This window comes from Triturus cristatus, chromosome 6, assembly GCF_964204655.1.
Source record: "Triturus cristatus chromosome 6, aTriCri1.1, whole genome shotgun sequence".
In the NCBI taxonomy this organism is placed as follows: domain Eukaryota; kingdom Metazoa; phylum Chordata; class Amphibia; order Caudata; family Salamandridae; genus Triturus; species Triturus cristatus.
Genome location: NC_140589.1, coordinates 100,033,660 through 100,048,398, shown reverse-complemented (window position 1 = coordinate 100,048,398; position 14,739 = coordinate 100,033,660). Strand labels below are relative to the sequence as shown.

Below are 14,739 nucleotides of genomic sequence, written 5' to 3'. Positions count from 1 at the left end.
GTGCTTTCGTATGTGTTCTTCTGTGTTTATTGTCCTGTGCATAAAGTTGCACCTTGTGTTTGAAGGTTTAAATTATTTCAGGCTTGCATGGAGGTAGACGTTTCTGAGTAACTTTTATTCATTTCTTAAAAGCCTATACTGTCAGGATGGCCGAGAGGTCTAAGGTGCTGTGTTTAGGCCACAGTCTCCTTTGGAGGCGTGGGTTCGAATCCCACTTCTGACATGCCTTTTGGAGATTTAATCTCCTTTATCAGGTTAACATCTGATGGAAGTTGCATCTGTTAGTCTTCACCTGGCACGTTATTCCGTTCTCCTCTTGTCAAGAGAGATGGGGTTTCTCATATATTTAGGTTCTATAACGTCTTGCTGACAAAGCGCAATCCTTACCAAATGAGCATAGGGCCCATGTAAGAGGTCATCTGGAAGAGTCATGCTCTTGTATGCCCTGGCCAGACGGGCCCTGCAAATTTGGAAGAATGCCATGCATCTGGTAGACAACTGGACTCCAGCACACTTACAGCAATTTCCTTAGGGCTTTGATCAGGGGCTGCTTAAATTTGCATACTCCACCCTATGTTGTGACTTTGAGATCCCTTGTTGAAATTGCTTTAGCCAGCCAAGAGGTGGCTATTGTCTCAATTTCAAAGCAGCTTTGAGCCGTTCAAGTGGCTGGTGAATAGCACTTTCTCTTTGTTCGCCTCAAAGTTCTAAAGAGTTCTCCATAGGTCCTGCTCTGTACAGATTGTTCAAAGATCTGTTGGAAGTGCATATAATAGGATAAATAAATTGAGGGCATTCCTTTTCACTACCTCACCTGCATGGCTGTCTGGCCTCTGGAAGATGCTGGGAAAGCAAGTCAGGATGGCCGAGTGGTCTAAGGCGCTGCGTTCAGGTCGCAGTCTCCTCTGGAGGCGTGGGTTCAAATCCCACTTCTGACAGTCCTGTGTTTACTCTACTTTTTTTCTTGAGAAATATGATCATTTCCCTCGCAGTGGCTTATAGGATTGTCTTCTTGGAAGAGTGCAGTGAGTTTTTTTCTTGCTCTAGCCACTATTGGCCTAAGCTCTGTGCATTTTTTGGTTCCTAATATCTTTCTCACCCTTTAGATGAAAAAGCAGCATGGAGTCAGGATGGCCGAGTGGTCTAAAGCGCTGAGTTAAGGCCGCAGTCTCTCCTGGAGGCGTGGGATCAAATCCCACTTCTGACAAAACTTGAATTCCATTTTCTCTCTCAGTTCCTTTAGAATCTCAGCTAAAAATTGGCAATGTAAATAATATCTGAATAAGTACCAAACTTCAGTTTCAACTGCAAATGCATTTGCCCTATTCTATCTTTAACGTTAATGTAATATTCTTCTAGCACTCGTGGTGTTTTATATTTCTTTTGTGGGGTACTTTAAAAATCTTTTTTATGAAAGAAATGGGTTACATTAAGTCTTGTGATGTTTTAGGTTTCCAATAAGGAGGTTTTAAATTTTATGTCACGTCATTTTCAGATGCTTCATTCAAGAGATGTTTCCACTATAGAATGCAGTGCAAGGGCAAAAATACAAGTGATAGAGCGAGTGAGTGAGAAGGAGTATTGTGGAAGGAGAGAATGAAACAAAGACAGAGTGAGTGAATAGCAGGGAGGCATAGAAGAGGAGTCTAGTAGTGAAGCAGACCTGCTTTTCCCTGCTCTTGACCTCCCACCCATCCCCAAACAACCACAAACATACCTTCTGTGCAAAGTTGGTATGCAGAATTTCATGCCTCAGCAAGTGAGGGTGAGTCCCAGGCCAGGGGCTAAAGAGCAAAAGAGTGCCTGTGCTCAAACTTTCCCTGCTAGGGATAGTTTATCTGGAACAAGGCCTACTCTCTTGTATCCAGCAAGGATCTAGAAATCCTGCATGAATCTGCAAGGCACATTGGCAGCATAAATTTGCATAAACTGCCCCACCTATTGCCTTCCTACTTCCTGTGCTGTAGTTGTTTGTGTAGAGAGAGAGGTCGCAGGCAAGGAAATGTTGTGAGTCGGATACAGGACCCTAAATAGCTGGTGAGAGGTATGTGGTGTTCTAAAAGCATGAAAACTGTATACCTGTGAAATAAAGTGCTTTCGTATGTGTTCTTCTGTGTTTATTGTCCTGTGCATAAAGTTGCACCTTGTGTTTGAAGGTTTAAATTATTTCAGGCTTGCATGGAGGTAGACGTTTCTGAGTAACTTTTATTCATTTCTTAAAAGTCTATACTGTCAGGATGGCCGAGAGGTCTAAGGTGCTGTGTTTAGGCCACAGTCTCCTTTGGAGGCATGGGTTCGAATCCCACTTCTGACATGCCTTTTGGAGATTTAATCTCCTTTATCAGGTTAACATCTGATGGAAGTTGCATCTGTTGGTCTTCACCTGGCACGTTATTCCGTTCTCCTCTTGTCAAGAGAGATGGGGTTTCTCATATATTTAGGTTCTATAACGTCTTGCTGACAAAGCGCAATCCTTACCAAATGAGCATAGGACCCATGTAAGAGGTCATCTGGAAGAGTCATGCTCTTGTATGCCCTGGCCAGACGGGCCCTGCAAATTTGGAAGAATGCCATGCATCTGGTAGACAACTGGACTCCAGCACACTTACAGCAATTTCCTTAGGGCTTTGATCAGAGGCTGCTTAAATTTGCATACTCCACCCTATGTTGTGACTTTGAGATCCTTTGTTGAAATTGCTTTAGCCAGCCAAGAGGTGGCTATTGTCTCAATTTCAAAGCAGCTTTGAGCCGTTCAAGTGGCTGGTGAATAGCACTTTCTCTTTGTTCGCCTCAAAGTTCTAAAGAGTTCTCCATAGGTCCTGCTCTGTACAGATTGTTCAAAGATCTGTTGGAAGTGCATGTAATAGGATAAGTAAATTGAGGGCATTCCTTTTCAGTACCTCACCTGCATGGCTGTTTGGCCTCTGGAAGATGCTGGGAAAGCAAGTCAGGATGGCCGAGTGGTCTAAGGCGCTGCGTTCAGGTCGCAGTCTCCTCTGGAGGCGTGGGTTCAAATCCCACTTCTGACAGTCCTGGGTTTACTCTACTTTTTTTCTTGAGAAATATGATCATTTCCCTCGCAGTGGCTTATAGGATTGTCTTCTTGGAAGAGTGCAGTGAGTTTTTTTCTTGCTCTAGCCACTATTGGCCTAAGCTCTGTGCATTTTTTGGTTCCTAATATCTTTCTCACCCTTTAGATAAAAAAGCAGCATGGGGTCAGGATGGCCGAGTGGTCTAAGGTGCTGCGTTAAGGCCGCAGTCTCTCATGGAGGCGTGGGTTCGAATCCCGCTTCTGACAAAACTTGAATTCCATTTTCTCTCTCAGTTCCTTTAGAATCTCAGCTAAAAATTGGCAATGTAAATAATATCTGAATAAGTACCAAACTTCAGTTTCAACTGCAAATGCATTTGCCCTATTCTATCTTTAACGTTAATGTAATATTCTTCTAGCACTCGTGGTGTTTTATATTTGTTTTGTGGGGTACTTTAAAAATCTTTTTTATGAAAGAAATGGGTTACATTAAGTCTTGTGATGTTTTAGGTTTCCAATAAGGAGGTTTTAAATTTTATGTCACGTCATTTTCAGATGCTTCATTCAAGAGATGTTTCCACTATAGAATGCAGTGCAAGGGCAAAAATACAAGTGATAGAGCGAGTGAGTGAGAAGGAGTATTGTGGAAGGAGAGAATGAAACAAAGACAGAGTGAGTGAATAGCAGGGAGGCATAGAAGAGGAGTCTAGTAGTGAAGGAGACCTGCTTTTCCCTGCTCTTGACCTCCCACCCATCCCCAAACAACCACAAACATACCTTCTGTGCAAAGTTGGTATGCAGAATTTCATGCCTCAGCAAGTGAGGGTGAGTCCCAGGCCAGGGGCTAAAGAGCAAAAGAGTGCCTGTGCTCAAACTTTCCCTGCTAGGGATAGTTTATCTGGAACAAGGCCTACTCTCTTGTATCCAGCAAGGATCTAGAAATCCTGCATGAATCTGCAAGGCACATTGGCAGCATAAATTTGCATAAACTGCCCCACCTATTGCCTTCCTACTTCCTGTGCTGTAGTTGTTTGTGTAGAGAGAGAGGTCGCAGGCAAGGAAATGTTGTGAGTCGGATACAGGACCCTAAATAGCTGGTGAGAGGTATGTGGTGTTCTAAAAGCATGAAAACTGTATACCTGTGAAATAAAGTGCTTTCGTATGTGTTCTTCTGTGTTTATTGTCCTGTGCATAAAGTTGCACCTTGTGTTTGAAGGTTTAAATTATTTCAGGCTTGCATGGAGGTAGACGTTTCTGAGTAACTTTTATTCATTTCTTAAAAGTCTATACTGTCAGGATGGCCGAGAGGTCTAAGGTGCTGTGTTTATGCCACAGTCTCCTTTGGAGGCATGGGTTCGAATCCCACTTCTGGCATGCCTTTCGGAGATTTAATCTCCTTTATCAGGTTAACATCTGATGGAAGTTGCATCTGTTGGTCTTCACCTGGCACGTTATTCCGTTCTCCTCTTGTCAAGAGAGATGGGGTTTCTCATATATTTAGGTTCTATAACGTCTTGCTGACAAAGCGCAATCCTTACCAAATGAGCATAGGACCCATGTAAGAGGTCATCTGGAAGAGTCATGCTCTTGTATGCCCTGGCCAGACGGGCCCTGCAAATTTGGAAGAATGCCATGCATCTGGTAGACAACTGGACTCCAGCACACTTACAGCAATTTCCTTAGGGCTTTGATCAGAGGCTGCTTAAATTTGCATACTCCACCCTATGTTGTGACTTTGAGATCCTTTGTTGAAATTGCTTTAGCCAGCCAAGAGGTGGCTATTGTCTCAATTTCAAAGCAGCTTTGAGCCGTTCAAGTGGCTGGTGAATAGCACTTTCTCTTTGTTCGCCTCAAAGTTCTAAAGAGTTCTCCATAGGTCCTGCTCTGTACAGATTGTTCAAAGATCTGTTGGAAGTGCATGTAATAGGATAAGTAAATTGAGGGCATTCCTTTTCAGTACCTCACCTGCATGGCTGTTTGGCCTCTGGAAGATGCTGGGAAAGCAAGTCAGGATGGCCGAGTGGTCTAAGGCGCTGCGTTCAGGTCGCAGTCTCCTCTGGAGGCGTGGGTTCAAATCCCACTTCTGACAGTCCTGTGTTTACTCTACTTTTTTTCTTGAGAAATATGATCATTTCCCTCGCAGTGGCTTATAGGATTGTCTTCTTGGAAGAGTGCAGTGAGTTTTTTTCTTGCTCTAGCCACTATTGGCCTAAGCTCTGTGCATTTTTTGGTTCCTAATATCTTTCTCACCCTTTAGATAAAAAAGCAGCATGGGGTCAGGATGGCCGAGTGGTCTAAGGCGCTGCGTTAAGGCCGCAGTCTCTCGTGGAGGCGTGGGTTCAAATCCCACTTCTGACAAAACTTGAATTCCATTTTCTCTCTCAGTTCCTTTAGAATCTCAGCTAAAAATTGGCAATGTAAATAATATCTGAATAAGTACCAAACTTCAGTTTCAACTGCAAATGCATTTGCCCTATTCTATCTTTAACGTTAATGTAATATTCTTCTAGCACTCGTGGTGTTTTATATTTCTTTTGTGGGGTACTTTAAAAATCTTTTTTATGAAAGAAATGGGTTACATTAAGTCTTGTGATGTTTTAGGTTTCCAATAAGGAGGTTTTAAATTTTATGTCACGTCATTTTCAGATGCTTCATTCAAGAGATGTTTCCACTATAGAATGCAGAGCAAGGGCAAAAATACAAGTGATAGAGCGAGTGAGTGAGAAGGAGTGTTGTGGAAGAAGAGAATGAAACAAAGACAGAGTGAGTGAATGGCAGGGAGGCATAGAAGAGGAGTCTAGTAGTGAAGGAGACCTGCTTTTCCCTGCTCTTGACCTCCCACCCATCCCCAAACAACCACAAACATACCTTCTGTGCAAAGTTGGTATGCATAATTTCACGCCTCAGCAAGTGAGGGTGAGTCCCAGGCCAGGGGCTAAAGAGCAAAAGAGTGCCTGTGCTCAGACTTTCCCTGCTAGGGATAGTTTATCTGGAACAAGTCCTACTCTCTTGTATCCAGCAAGGATCTAGAAATCCTGCATGAATCTGCAAGGCACATTGGCAGCATAAATTTGCATAAACTGCCCCTCCTATTGCCTTCCTACTTCCTGTGCTGTAGTTGTTTGTGTAGAGAGAGAGGTCGCAGGCAAGGAAATGTTGTGAGTCGGATACAGGACCCTAAATAGCTGGTGAGAGGTATGTGGTGTTCTAAAAGCATGAAAACTGTATACCTGTGGAAATATGGATTTTTCTGGTCAGTTATGTCCCCTATCTTGGACCCCAACGGTTCTATGTGCATGTCACAAGTACATGTATGTTCCCTCCAGTTCCAGTTATGAAGACGCAAATACATGTGCGTCCACCGTCAACATGTCCTCTGTCAGATCCGCCATGAATAGGCCGGATATTCCATTCCTAAATATGAAAGGCCACCGGCTTTATATGGTTCACTTATGCCATTTTTACAGTCCAGGCAAGTAGGCCCTGATTCTGTCATCAAACTCCTCTTGCCTTCTGCCTCTGAAAGCTCCAGTCTGAGCCTGCATCTGTGACCATGAACTTTGTCTCATTCTCTGCGCGGCTCACGAAGCCTGACATCAGCCTATTCTCTGCCAAGAACTGTATTTCACCTTCGAATTATCTGCTTCCCCCTCAGCCGATGCATTCCTGCCTAGCAGTTTAAGTAAACATTCTTCCAGCTACTGAGCAAAAGGCCCGGCTTCTCTGTCCTCATGCAAGTAATTCATAGCCCTGTTACCAGGGAATAATTCCTACCCCCTCGCATTCAGTGTAGACACTTAGACGCTTGTACACGCACGCACAGTCAGTATAGAATAGATTCTGTCCGAGAGTCCTTCTTTTGTGGATAACATAGTTCTTTAAACATAGGATGTTAGATATGATTTGGGATTAGGTTGACTTGACCCCCCAGACTTTTCGTCTCCACATGTAGAGCTAATGTCAAGTCCCCTTCACCCCCTAGTTACACGTCAATTACACGTCATGCGGCTGCGCGCGCATCTATGCCAAGTATTATCTTATAGATCCACCTATGTGTGACATCATAACCAATTAGGTTCCTTTTTACTCCTTATTACACCCATTTTCGGTTACGCAGGTAAAACGTCAATTTCCTTATCAATTGTTACGCCTACTGCATTCGCTTCATTGTAATGTATGTACTATAAAAGTTACTTCTTGTCAATAAAGTATGTACTTCACTTCCTGAACCCCCGTGGTGATGGAACTTGGAGCATCCGATTATAATCGATCATTGGAATAAAGCCCATTCCGAACCTCTAATATCACGGATTCTGCCTCTCATTTTACTGAGCTATTTTATTATGATTCTGTATCAAATTCAGTCCAGGTAAAGGAATTTTATTTACCACATGATGGCGCCCGAACAGGGACACTTTCTCATCTCACGCGCCGGCGGTGAGTTGCAGGCCCGGTCTCCTGCCACAGCTGGACGGACAATTACGCGTACCAGCAGGATTTCCTGTATCTCCCTCCGGTCAAGCGGGGGCGACTGAGACTGCGATCAACACCCAGACGAGGCGGTGAGAAGTGCGAAGTATCCCGACCAGAGCCTAGCTGAGAGAGCAAGATCCGAGGTATACAGAGACCCACCAGTTCGAAGTCAAGCCCAGTTTCCGACGAGTCGAGTCGAGTCCAGTCCGGTTCAAGTTCAAGTTACCGAGGCCTTCCGTTTCCGAAGCTACCCGGTGAGTACCATTACTGGGGAGGCATTTCTGACGTGCACATAGGTAGTGCCGGTCAAGACGGGTTTGGGTACACAAATCCGGTCTGCACTGTTTTAGCAGTGTATCTGTACTGTTTAGCAGTATATCAAGTATTCCGAAGTATCTAGTTATTGTCAAAGAATTATACTTGGTGATTAGTTATGCAGACGATCATCATTGTTGTTTATTTTAAAGGTTAAAAATGTTTAATGTTCAATGTTTAATGTGTTAAACGTCCTGCATATTGTGGTATGAATGGTTGTTCATTAGTGTGCTTTTGTATTAAGTGTGTTCAAGATTAAGTATCGGATCAGTTGTCAATATGCCGCTCTTTTCGAAATTAAGACAGATCACTACTAGAAAAGGGGTACTCGAAGAAGCCGTCCCTATTCCTCCTAGGGATACTCCAGGGCACTTCATGTATCACAAACATGGCTTAGACGCTATATTATTTCTTGATTTATGGGTAGACTATACCAAGGGATTGCCAGAAAGTCAGAGGTGGCCCGCAGCGGGGACCTGGGATGCGGAGTGCATCATGAAAGTCGAGGAAGAGTTATGGAAAAGGAAAGTCAGACAGTCACAGAAAGACGCCGTTGAGTTATGGCGTAAAGAATCTCATAGACGTACAGAAAAAGCACGTAGACAGGAAGAGAAGAGTAAAGAAAGTTCAAATAAAGTTCGAGAAAATCTATTAATTGAGGAAGGTATCCGAGTGAAATCAGAACAAGTAGATAGACAAAAAAATGCCCTCATGAATGGTATGTATCCCCTTCTAGCCGAAGGATTACCTAAGGCTACTCCAGAGATACCGAAAGACTTGCCACCCCCATTATTCCCAATTAAGGTACATCCTAAGGGGCATCCTAGAACCGCAGAAGATGTTTTTCTATCCTCATATTTAGATGACATAGCTCCCGAGTATGCTAATTCCGCCCCACATAGACCACATACCAGGGAGGTCCCACGCCAAGATCCAGCACCCGTATCCCTACAGCAACAAATCGAGTCACAAGTTCCGACAAGCACATCTGTTTCTGCATCTGTTCCTACAGCTACTTCTATAGCTGTGTCCACACCTATAGTTGCTGTGTCACGTTCGACGAATCCTTTCACACCCGACGCCCCAGATGGGGCCACGGGAGGTGCTACCAATATTTTTTCTACGCCACCTAGAATAAATAAACTTACTTTTCAAGAGTCAGCGCATTCACGTACACCCAAACTCGTAAGTGCCCGTGCGCTTAAGGAACTTCTTATAGATTGTAGATATGACCCGGTGCCCGGTAAAGAGGACGAAATGACCCTGGCATCATTGCGTATCAGACGAGCCGCAGTGTATTTAGCGAAGTTACCAGGAATGACTGCGCATCTAGATAAAATATATCATTTTGTCCAAACAGGGCGAGATCCAGAATGTATTAACAGAGCTATGGAATACCAGAAAGTAGAGATACAGGGGGAACTGTTACGTTTCCTCATAAACTGTGTGATCAGAAATCAAGACCGACCGGGGGTAGACCCGGATGCAATGCAAATTCTTACAAGATGGAGCCAGAATATATCAGAAGGGAGACACGATAAGCAAAATTGTATAATAGCCATGTGCCGAAAGATCCGTAAAGAAATAGAACGCCTACACGAAGAGAGATTAGAGGCAGACGAGTTCGAACAAAGCGAGGAAGAAGGGTCAGGACCGCCCGCGGGACAGTCGGACACCATAGCCTATGTAGGTAGAGGAAGATCTTGTAATAGAAATCAGACTAGATGTCATACTGACTCAATACGCCCGATATGTCCAGATAATAACAAGAATTTCCAAATACCTATAATTAATATAAGGTCTAACGAGCATTCGTTCCAAACCGCCGACAAACTACTCCGAGAACGAAGGGGTTATCATTTTCTCGATTCTATGGATGAACAAGATTTAGCCAGGGCAGCTGTCCATTGGGTGGACAGTCCCGGAAAATATAGTGATGATACAGTAGTACGCACATTTTTGAATCTCACCCCAGATGAACAGAGGTTAGCTGGGATTTATATGATTCAACAACTCATTATACTATATCGGAGTCAGCATTCGGACCCTGGTCCCTTACCGGACATATTGACTGAATTGCTTATGAATAAATGGAGAGGTCCAGGTACTAAATTAATTAAAGAAATTCTAGAATCAAGAAAGCAGTATATTCTTTTTGTATGCTCAGAGCATGTCTCATTGCCCGGCAAGGAAAGAACCACGTATCACATGGATAGACAGAATCCCTTACGAGAAGTGCACCCAATAAAAGGCGAGGACAACGAGTTTAGGCGCGTATTTGTATATACGCCCATATCAAAAATAGAACTGTTACAAATGAAGAAAGTGGTGCCCAGTCATGACAAAGATCCAGCGGGTTTTCACCGAGAAATTAAAGACATGTTACTCATGGGAGAGTATACCTATCCCGACATTATGACAATATTAAAGGTGTTGATGCCTGCTGGCATTTATGAGAAACTCAAGGAAAAAGAGTGGGAGGTAGGAGACCAAAAGATAGAATGGTCAGTGTTAGAAGCGGAAGAAAAGGCCCGAACTGCAGGAGCAGGACTTGGGGATAAAACTAAAGCATTACCAGGTTTATTAGTACAGGTACTGCCACGTTTATTAACTACGAAAAAGGAAGATTGGGGTACAATTTCAGCCTGTAAACAGAAGCAAGATGAAGACACTAGTGATTACTATGCCCGATTCGAAAAATGCTTTGGTATAAATAGTGGCATAAAAGCAAGTAGCGAATCATACCCGCATCTGTTTGTAACAAAATTAGTAGAAAATGCCCTGCCCCCAGTAAAGAATAGAGTATTAAAATTCGAGAGTACCTGGCAAGGTAACACCCCATCACAAATGTTACAAATGTTACAGTATCATCACAATAGAATTAGAGAGGAACAAGAACATGAACACAGAAGCATGAAAGACACGAAAATGAAAATGCTAGTTTCCCAGACAGTTCCAGCTGAAGGACATAAAAAGGGTATGACACATTCCGATTCAGCGGGACCTGTAAAAGGGACATGCAATTATTGTAAAAAGCCAGGTCATTACGTACACGATTGTCCAGTTTTAAAACATAATATCGCCATAGGTAAAACACAAGAAAGATCACGGCCACTCAGACAAGATCAGAATGAACAAGGAGCTATGCAGCATGCACAGGCCATGCCAGCCGCACAACAGCCAATACAGTTTGTGCCAGCTGCACCACCGTTGCCTGTTGCTGCCACACAGACAACAACACGACAAATGTATCAGACTGCACAGTATGAATATCCTGAGTATCAGCGTTACGCATGAACTAGCCTAGAGAGGGAAGTTGACTTACCCCTTATCGAGATTCCTGTAGATCAAGAAGGACCTTATGTACATAGTGAATTATTAGGTCAAGATAGAAAATTTTTACTCGATACAGGGGCAAGTCGAACAACTATAAAACGTAGTGAAGTTCCAGGGGCACCCCTCTCAGGCTCTCAGAATATTTCCCTTGGTTTTTCAGGAAAACCTATTGTTAATGAAGTATCACAGCCTCTTCCACTTACGATAGGACCTCTGACCCGAACTACAGATTTATTGCTTACTAAATCATGTCCAGAAAACTTGTTAGGAATAAAAACTCTGAAAGCCCTAGGAGCCATAATATGTTGTTCCCCGGAAGGAGTAAGGTTGTTTTTACGTGATTTTAAAGGTCACTATGTGTCTAGAGACATGGATCCCCGACTGCAGACTTTACCTACACATCTATGGGCACAAGGCCCTACTGATGTTGGTTGCATGAATATTACACCATATCGAGTCACACTAAAGGCAGGAGTGGTGCTACCACGAATGCGACAATACAAGTTACCACCAGATGCTGTAGTGGCTTTACTACAAATCATTGACGAGCTAATTGCCCAAGGAGTAGTTGTAGAAACAGACTCCAATGTATGTAATTCACCGATAATTCCGGTTCTTAAACGAACAGATCCTACAGCCCCGCCAGTATATCGATTGGTTATTGATCTGCGCGAGTTAAACAAATGCATTGTGCCACAATTTCCTGTGGTCCCAGATATCTCATCATTACTGACAGCTATTGATTCCGAAGCAACATTCTTTACTGTAATTGATCTCAAGAATGCCTTTTTCAGCGTCCCAATAGATCCGGAAAGCCAATATTTGTTCGGATTTAGTTTAAATGGGCGCAGCTTTAAATTCTCACGCGCACCTCAAGGATTTACAGAAAGCCCCAGCATCTATAGCCAAGCACTGAAACGAGAACTTGACAGTATCCACATGCCAGTTAACACTGCTCTGCTTCAATATGTCGATGATCTGAGATCACCGCGAGAAGCGAACCGGAATGTGAAAAAGCATCACTGACAGTTTTACAATTTCTAGCCGAAAAGGGGCACAAGGTGTCCCCTTCTAAGCTGCAATTCTGTGTCCAGCGAGTTGTTTATCTTGGACACTCGCTGTCCAAGGAGGGAAGGCAGCTTACACCTGACCGCATTCAGTTAATAGCTAACATGCCAATACCCAAGACACAAAAGGAAGTACGAGCTTTCATAGGCCTCACGTCATATTGCAGGCAGTGGATCCCTCAGTACGCATTTCTAGCAAAACCACTCATTCAGTTAACCACACAGGAGGCAGCCACACCGACTGTTCTCCCTTGGACTCAGGAACACACACAAGCTTTTGAAAGCCTAAAGAAAGCTTTATGTCAAGCACCCGTTTTAGCAACGCCATGTTACAGAAAACAGTTTACACTCTTTGTTACAGAACGCGAAGGTACTGCCTTGTCAGTACTCACACAGGAACAAGCAGGAGCACACAAACCATGTGCTTATTTTTCTAGTACATTAGATCCCGTAGCTCAGGCTTTGCCTGCGTGCCTGAAATCAGTAGCAGCGACAGCTTTAGCAATCAGACAAAGCGATGCCATAGTGTTAGGACATCCATTGACAGTTCAAGTACCACATGCAGTAGAGGTTCTTGTGAATAGAACGCAAACACAACACTTGACTATAGCGCGACTTACAGGATACGAACTTACATTGTTTCAGCCACATATAGAAATCAGACGCTGTAACACATTGAATCCTGCCACACTTTTACCTGTAATCGGAACAGATCCACTAGCTCATGACTGTATTGAAGTTATTACGATAACGACGAAACCCAGACAAGACTTAACCGATGTCCCATTGTCAGATCCAGACCTGACCTTGTATGTAGATGGTTCATGTATGAGAACAAGTACAGGAGAGTTAGTGGCCGCTTACGCAGTCACAACAGATACTGAAGTCATTGAAACTAATCGTATAAATACTTTGTCAGCTCAAGCCGCAGAACTCATCGCTCTGACACAAGCCTGTATTCAAGCCACGAATAAAAAAGTCAACATATACACTGACTCACGTTATGCATTCGGAGTTGTACATGACTTTGGCGTGCTGTGGCGAGAGAGAGGTTATTTAACTTCCCACGGTGCCCACATTCAGCACGGACCCCTCATTCATGCCTTATTAGATGCAATACATCTACCTACTGCAATATCAATTATGAAATGTAAGGCTCATACGAAGGTTACTGATATCATTTCCCAAGGCAATGATCTAGCCGACAGAACAGCTAAACAGACTGCTCAAACTCAAACCCCCGACATGACAAAGACAATAGTCCCGACACCGACACATTGTATGACAGTTAAAGATCCCACTCTTGACGTAATTGACATACAGACACATGCTACACCAGACGAAATAAAGAAATGGACTGAATTAGGAGGGATCCAAACGGACCAAGGATGGATGATGAAGGAAAAGTCTGTATGGTTCCTTCCTGATTCAATGGTCCAAGTTATAATTAACACTATACATAGTCCAGCACATCTAGGAGAAAAAGCTATGCTAGACAGCATTCAACACATTTGGTTCAATAAACATTTACGAGCAGCAGCCAAACAAAAGGTCCGTACCTGTATGATCTGTTGTCAGTTTAACCCAGGAAAAAGCGTTCCCGTAGAACAGGGTGGATTTCATCCTCCTAATCACCCTTTTGAAGTACTCCAGATGGACTATATCCAGATGGAACGATGTCGAGGATTCAAATATGTTCTTGTAGTTGTCTGCGCTCTGTCCCGTTGGACAGAGGCATACCCGGTTTCAGATTACACTGCCCCGACTACTGCCAAACAGTTGGTTCGAGAATTTTTCCCACGATACGGTTTACCACGTGTTGTTCACTCAGATAACGGCCAGCCGTTCTCATCCGAATTAATGAAACACGTTTCACTTCTGTTAGGATATCAGTGGAAATTCCACTGTGTCCGACACCCCGAGGCAGCAGGTCTCGTAGAAAGACATAACCAGATACTGAAAATCAGAATGTCCAAAATATGCAGAGAGAAAGGTGTCGACTGGGTAGTAGCGTTACCCGTTGCACTCTTTTACATGAGAATGGTAGCACACTCTCGAACAGGGCTATCCCCGTATGAGGTGATCTTCGGCAGACCACCGAATATGTGGGGGACGCCTATACCACGCAAAATAACTGATATTGACTGTAATATGCTGACAGATTACTTGGCTTCCTTGATGTCTGCACTACAATCTTGTCGTTCACAGGTAGCTGCAGCCTTTCCCGACAACACTGAGGTGAAACCCCATGACGTTGTTCCGGGTGATTTTGTATTTGTGAGAAATTTCGACCGGAAGACTCAGCTGGAGCCCAGGTGGAAGACACCCAAGTTGGTCCTGCTCACCACAAGGACAGCCGTGAAGATCGAGGGCCGCAAGGGCTGGATTCATTCAAGTCATATCAAGAAATTTCATGGACTATCCTCGGATATAGACATTGTGCCCTGCACTCCCTCACAGACTGATTCAAAACTTCCTTTTGTTGAACAGAATAACTCTGAAAACTACAAACTAAAG

The 14,739-nt window shown here is 43.7% G+C and overlaps 6 non-coding genes across 6 annotated transcripts; all 6 read left to right on the top strand.

The window, feature by feature from the left end:
* Positions 1-140: 140 nt before the first annotated feature.
* Positions 141-223, top strand: TRNAL-UAG (transfer RNA leucine (anticodon UAG)). Its single transcript has one exon. It is a non-coding gene; the product is annotated as a tRNA-Leu (tRNA).
* A 632-nt stretch (positions 224-855) lies between these two features.
* On the top strand, positions 856-938 carry TRNAL-CAG (transfer RNA leucine (anticodon CAG)). Its single transcript has one exon. It is a non-coding gene; the product is annotated as a tRNA-Leu (tRNA).
* A 2,008-nt stretch (positions 939-2,946) lies between these two features.
* TRNAL-CAG (transfer RNA leucine (anticodon CAG)) lies at positions 2,947-3,029 on the top strand. Its single transcript has one exon. It is a non-coding gene; the product is annotated as a tRNA-Leu (tRNA).
* Positions 3,030-3,215: 186 nt separating this feature from the next.
* Positions 3,216-3,298, top strand: TRNAL-AAG (transfer RNA leucine (anticodon AAG)). Its single transcript has one exon. It is a non-coding gene; the product is annotated as a tRNA-Leu (tRNA).
* Positions 3,299-5,037: 1,739 nt separating this feature from the next.
* On the top strand, positions 5,038-5,120 carry TRNAL-CAG (transfer RNA leucine (anticodon CAG)). Its single transcript has one exon. It is a non-coding gene; the product is annotated as a tRNA-Leu (tRNA).
* A 186-nt stretch (positions 5,121-5,306) lies between these two features.
* Positions 5,307-5,389, top strand: TRNAL-AAG (transfer RNA leucine (anticodon AAG)). The gene has a single exon. It is a non-coding gene; the product is annotated as a tRNA-Leu (tRNA).
* The last annotated feature ends 9,350 nt before the right edge of the window (positions 5,390-14,739 follow it).